Consider the following 5,936-nt stretch of genomic DNA (forward strand, 5'->3'; position numbering starts at 1 on the left):
GGTTCAGAATCGGGAGAGAGGACCTCTCCACTAATCCTTTGTGGTGGAGAATGATCGCCGTGTTCTGGTCCACCACCCGACCCGACTGGGAACTGAGAAGCTGATCGATTGGACGGACCCCATTGCTTCTCCCTCCTTCGCTCTCGGACTCGATTATCCACCCGAATAGACAAGGCTACCAAGCTGTCCAGGTCACTAGGCTCCGGATAGGAGATCAACTCATCCTTGAGCTGCTCCGACAGACCCTGGTAAAAGGCCGCTTGCAGAGACTCCTCATTCCACCCACTCTCCACAGCCAACGTCTTGAACTCGATCACGAAGTCGGCCACGCTGCGAGTTCCTTGGTGAAGCGAAAACAGGCGCCTAGCTGCGTCCCTCCCTCGGACGGAATGGTCGAAGAGCTTCCCCATCTCGGCCGTGAACCCCTGGTATGAAGCCATGCAGGGGTCTTGTCGTTCCCAAACGGCTGAAGCCCACTCCAGCGCTCGACCACGCAGCAACTCAATCACAAAGGCTATCCTAGCCTTGTCTGTGGCATAAGAGTAGGGCTGTAGATCGAACACTAACCCACACTGCATAAGGAAAGAACGGCATCTTCCCAGCTCCCCCTCATATTTATCCGGCGTCGGAACCTTGGGCTCACGGAAGGACACAGCTCCAGACGCGGCAGGCGAGATGGGTGAAACCGGTAGTGGATCCTCCACCGGAAACTTGCGCTGGTTCTGGACCTCCGTCAGACCGGTAGAAAGGTTCCGAACTGACAACGCTTATCTCCTGTAGTGCCGTGCTATGTTGTCCCAACATCTTCTCCTGATGGGAAATGGCATGGCGAACAGAGTCCAGGTCCGCTGGGTTCATTACTGGCCGGATCGTTCTGTCACGAGTTACAAAGCCAGAACCCAGAAGCAGACCAGGACAAGGTAAGTTGAAACGAAGGTGAGTGTTTATTTACAAATTCAAGAGTGATGCTGAATAATCCAGGGAACAGAGCGGGCGGCGTTGGTTAGTTGTTGGGGGTGCAGTGGTTGATCCAATCATGGCTCGGCAGCCGCCGACCACCAGGCAGAGGTTGGATGAAGGTTCCGGACGAGTGACTGCAGATGGAACAAAACGGAGGTAAGTAAACAACAAACCAACAAGGTGCAAAACAACAAAACTAACGCTAGAAGCTCTAAGACTGATACTCTGGTAAACCTACTGTTCATGGCTAACGATCCGGCAGGGAATGGATGTTAGGCCAGAGCCTAAGAAGGGTGATGATCAGGACCAGGTGTGCAGATTGCTGATGGGATGCAGGTGCGGAAATCAAGAGAGCTCCCCGGAGCGTTCCAGAACCCTCGGGAAACTGGAGATCACGAGCAGACAAACTAGTCCACAGACAGGACCCGACTCAGACTGCCGGGATCGTTACAAAAACTGCCCATCTTACACCTGAAAGATTGCTAGATTATCAGAACATCCGTTTGAAGATGTCTCATGTTACACTGAAGAGATGTGCTGTACTTAACCCCTCTACTCTCCTCCCTACAGCTGATGCCGGTGAAGAACATGACTCTGAATTGACCATTGAGATTGACTGTAGCCCTAGGCTTCACCTAAAAGACATTCCTCTTTTGAATTCGGACTTTGAGTTTTTTTGTGGATGGCTCTGCCCAGCGAAATGGCAAGGGTGAACCTTTAGTAGGCTATGCTGTTGTCACCGCTGTTCAAACTGTGGAAAGTGCTAGACTTCCTCCTCACTTGTCTGCTCAGGTTGCAGAGTTATTTGGTTTAACCAGCATGTATTTTGGCTAAGGATTGCTCTGTTAATATCTACACTGATAGTAGATATGCATTTGGTGTTGTGCACGATTTTGGCACGTTGTGGAAGAATAGAGGATTTTTTTCTTTGTCTGGAAAAACTATTGCTCACAGTGATCTTGTCTCCTCTTTGCTGACGGCCGATCAGCTCCCCTCATCTATTGCAGTGGTTATGTGGCAAGCACACACTTCTGCAAAGGACGCTAAGGGAATGCTAAAACTGATTATGCGGCCAAGCTGGTTGATTCCTCTTCCCAGGCGTTGTAGGGAGGTCATACAGGCATGTGGAGGCCACACACACTACTGAGCCTCATTTTGACTTGTTTTAAGGACATTACATCAAAGTTGGATCAGCCTGTAGTGTGGTTTAACACTTTAATTTTGAGGGTGACTCCAAATCCAGACCTCCATGGGTTGATACATTTGATTTCCATTGATAATTTTTGTGTGATTGTGTTGTCAGCACATTCAACTATGTAAAGAAAAAAGTATTTAATAAGATTATTTCATTCATTCAGATCTAGGATGTGTTATTTTAGTGTTCCCTTTATTTTTTTGAGCAGTGTATTTTCAAGCCGATTTACAATAAGTCAAAATTGTAACTAGGCCAATCAGGAACATTCAATGTCGTCTTGGTAAGCAACTCCAGTGTATTTTTGGCCTTGTGTTTTAGGTAATTGTCCTGCTGAAAGGTGAATTTGTCTCCCAGTGTCTGTTGGAAAGCAGACTGAACTAAGTTTTCCTCTTAGATTTTGCCCTTGCTTAGCTCTATTCTGTTTGTTTTTATCCTAAAAAACTCCCTAGTCATTGCAAGTTACAAGCATACCCATACCATGATGCAGCCACAAGCATGCTTGAAAATATGAAGAGTGGTTCTCAGTGATGTGTTGTGTTGGATTTTCCCCAAAGGTAACGCTTTGTATTCAGGACAAAAAGTTAATTTTCTTGTCACATTTTTTGCAGCATTACTTTAGTGCCTTATCGCAAACAGGATGCATATTTTGGAATATTTTTTATTCTGTACAGGTTTCCTTATTTTCACGCTGTCATTTATGTTAATATTGTGGAGTAACTATTGTAGTGGAAGTGTTAGTGTCCTCTTTGTCTCTGCAAATGCGTGTGATGCAATTGTAGCGTATTGTTTCTTGTTATTGTGTTAGGATGTTCTGTGAATTTGCTCTCAGGGAAGGGACTGATAGAAGAAGAGAAAGAAGGGAACACATTGTTACTTTGGCCCAACGTCTAGAAACTATGTGTGCAAGGTCATGATCAGCCTATTGCCTCCTGAGAGCAGAGATGCCTAGTTTGTGCATGAGTACAAAGAGTGCTGAATGAAGAGCACCCTTCAGAGCTTCTGACAGACTTGTACTTTTAGTATTACGTTTGTTGTAACCTCTCCGGCCATGATAATAAAGATCTGTTCATTTAACTTTGACTTGGAGAATTTCCACAACAATTTGGCGTCACGAAACAGGATGATTGATTCTACCTGAGCTCGGCAGTGAGAGTCTGCGAGGGAACACTGGTGGCACATTCCATGTGAAGGCATGCAAGGGAAATTCCTTTCTGACCAAAGATGACGAGTACCCGTCCAGACCAGACCTCCACTGTGGGCTGCCCTGGAGAAAACACATAATCTACGAAACCTAGAAGGACTGACAACTGAATTTCAGTAAGTTAATTTAAATGAATTTTGAACAATAAGAACTGTTTTGAGAAGCTTAGAAAAGGATCCAGAGTCCCAAGAGGGGACTAGGCGGGGGGCAGAGAGACCCTGTCGGCAATGTTGTCTGTAGGTATTCAGGGAATACTTACATAGTTCTGGGAACTACATGGAAGTTCTGGGAACTCCATTTTAAGGAATTTAAGAATATCAAGTAGTTCTGGGAACTACATGGAAGTTCTGGGAACTCTGTTTTAGGATTTGGAGAATAGTAAGTGATTGAGTGGAAAGAGTTTTGTATGATTGACAAATTTACTGAAAAAGGGAAATTAGTTCCCATATTGACTGAGCGATAAGTTGCAATGACTGAGCTGACGGTGCATGTTCCCCATGCGGTTCATGCCATTATTACACAGGCTAAAACTGCCCATCTTACACCTGCCAGATTGCTAGATTATCAGAACATCCTTTTGAAGATGTCTCATGTTACACTGAAGAGATGTGCTGTACTTAACCCCTCTACTCTCCTCCCTACAGCTGATGCCGGTGAAGAACATGACTCTGAATTGACCATTGAGATTGACTGTAGCCCTAGGCTTCACCTAAAAGACATTCCTCTTTTGAATTCGGACTTTGAGTTTTTTTGTGGATGGCTCTGCCCAGCGAAATGGCAAGGGTGAACCTTTAGTAGGCTATGCTGTTGTCACCGCTGTTCAAACTGTGGAAAGTGCTAGACTTCCTCCTCACTTGTCTGCTCAGGTTGCAGAGTTATTTGGTTTAACCAGCATGTATTTTGGCTAAGGATTGCTCTGTTAATATCTACACTGATAGTAGATATGCATTTGGTGTTGTGCACGATTTTGGCACGTTGTGGAAGAATAGAGGATTTTTTTCTTTGTCTGGAAAAACTATTGCTCACAGTGATCTTGTCTCCTCTTTGCTGACGGCCGATCAGCTCCCTCATCTATTGCAGTGGTTATGTGGCAAGCACACACTTCTGCAAAGGACGCTAAGGGAATGCTAAAACTGATTATGCGGCCAAGCTGGTTGATTCCTCTTCCCAGGCGTTGTAGGGAGGTCATACAGGCATGTGGAGGCCACACACACTACTGAGCCTCATTTTGACTTGTTTTAAGGACATTACATCAAAGTTGGATCAGCCTGTAGTGTGGTTTAACACTTTAATTTTGAGGGTGACTCCAAATCCAGACCTCCATGGGTTGATACATTTGATTTCCATTGATAATTTTTGTGTGATTGTGTTGTCAGCACATTCAACTATGTAAAGAAAAAAGTATTTAATAAGATTATTTCATTCATTCAGATCTAGGATGTGTTATTTTAGTGTTCCCTTTATTTTTTTGAGCAGTGTATTTTCAAGCCGATTTACAATAAGTCAAAATTGTAACTAGGCCAATCAGGAACATTCAATGTCGTCTTGGTAAGCAACTCCAGTGTATTTTTGGCCTTGTGTTTTAGGTAATTGTCCTGCTGAAAGGTGAATTTGTCTCCCAGTGTCTGTTGGAAAGCAGACTGAACTAAGTTTTCCTCTTAGATTTTGCCCTTGCTTAGCTCTATTCTGTTTGTTTTTATCCTAAAAAACTCCCTAGTCATTGCAAGTTACAAGCATACCCATACCATGATGCAGCCACCACCATGCTTGAAAATATGAAGAGTGGTTCTCAGTGATGTGTTGTGTTGGATTTTCCCCAAAGGTAACGCTTTGTATTCAGGACAAAAAGTTAATTTTCTTGTCACATTTTTTGCAGCATTACTTTAGTGCCTTATCGCAAACAGGATGCATATTTTGGAATATTTTTTATTCTGTACAGGTTTCCTTATTTTCACGCTGTCATTTATGTTAATATTGTGGAGTAACTATTGTAGTGGAAGTGTTAGTGTCCTCTTTGTCTCTGCAAATGCGTGTGATGCAATTGTAGCGTATTGTTTCTTGTTATTGTGTTAGGATGTTCTGTGAATTTGCTCTCAGGGAAGGGACTGATAGAAGAAGAGAAAGAAGGGAACACATTGTTACTTTGGCCCAACGTCTAGAAACTATGTGTGCAAGGTCATGATCAGCCTATTGCCTCCTGAGAGCAGAGATGCCTAGTTTGTGCATGAGTACAAAGAGTGCTGAATGAAGAGCACCCTTCAGAGCTTCTGACAGACTTGTACTTTTAGTATTACGTTTGTTGTAACCTCTCCGGCCATGATAATAAAGATCTGTTCATTTAACTTTGACTTGGAGAATTTCCACAACAATTTGGCGTCACGAAACAGGATGATTGATTCTACCTGAGCTCGGCAGTGAGAGTCTGCGAGGGAACACTGGTGGCACATTCCATGTGAAGGCATGCAAGGGAAATTCCTTTCTGACCAAAGATGACGAGTACCCGTCCAGACCAGACCTCCACTGTGGGCTGCCCTGGAGAAAACACATAATCTACGAAACCTAGAAGGACTGACAACTGAA

Source organism: Coregonus clupeaformis, unplaced genomic scaffold, assembly GCF_020615455.1.
Source record: "Coregonus clupeaformis isolate EN_2021a unplaced genomic scaffold, ASM2061545v1 scaf0193, whole genome shotgun sequence".
Taxonomy (NCBI): domain Eukaryota; kingdom Metazoa; phylum Chordata; class Actinopteri; order Salmoniformes; family Salmonidae; genus Coregonus; species Coregonus clupeaformis.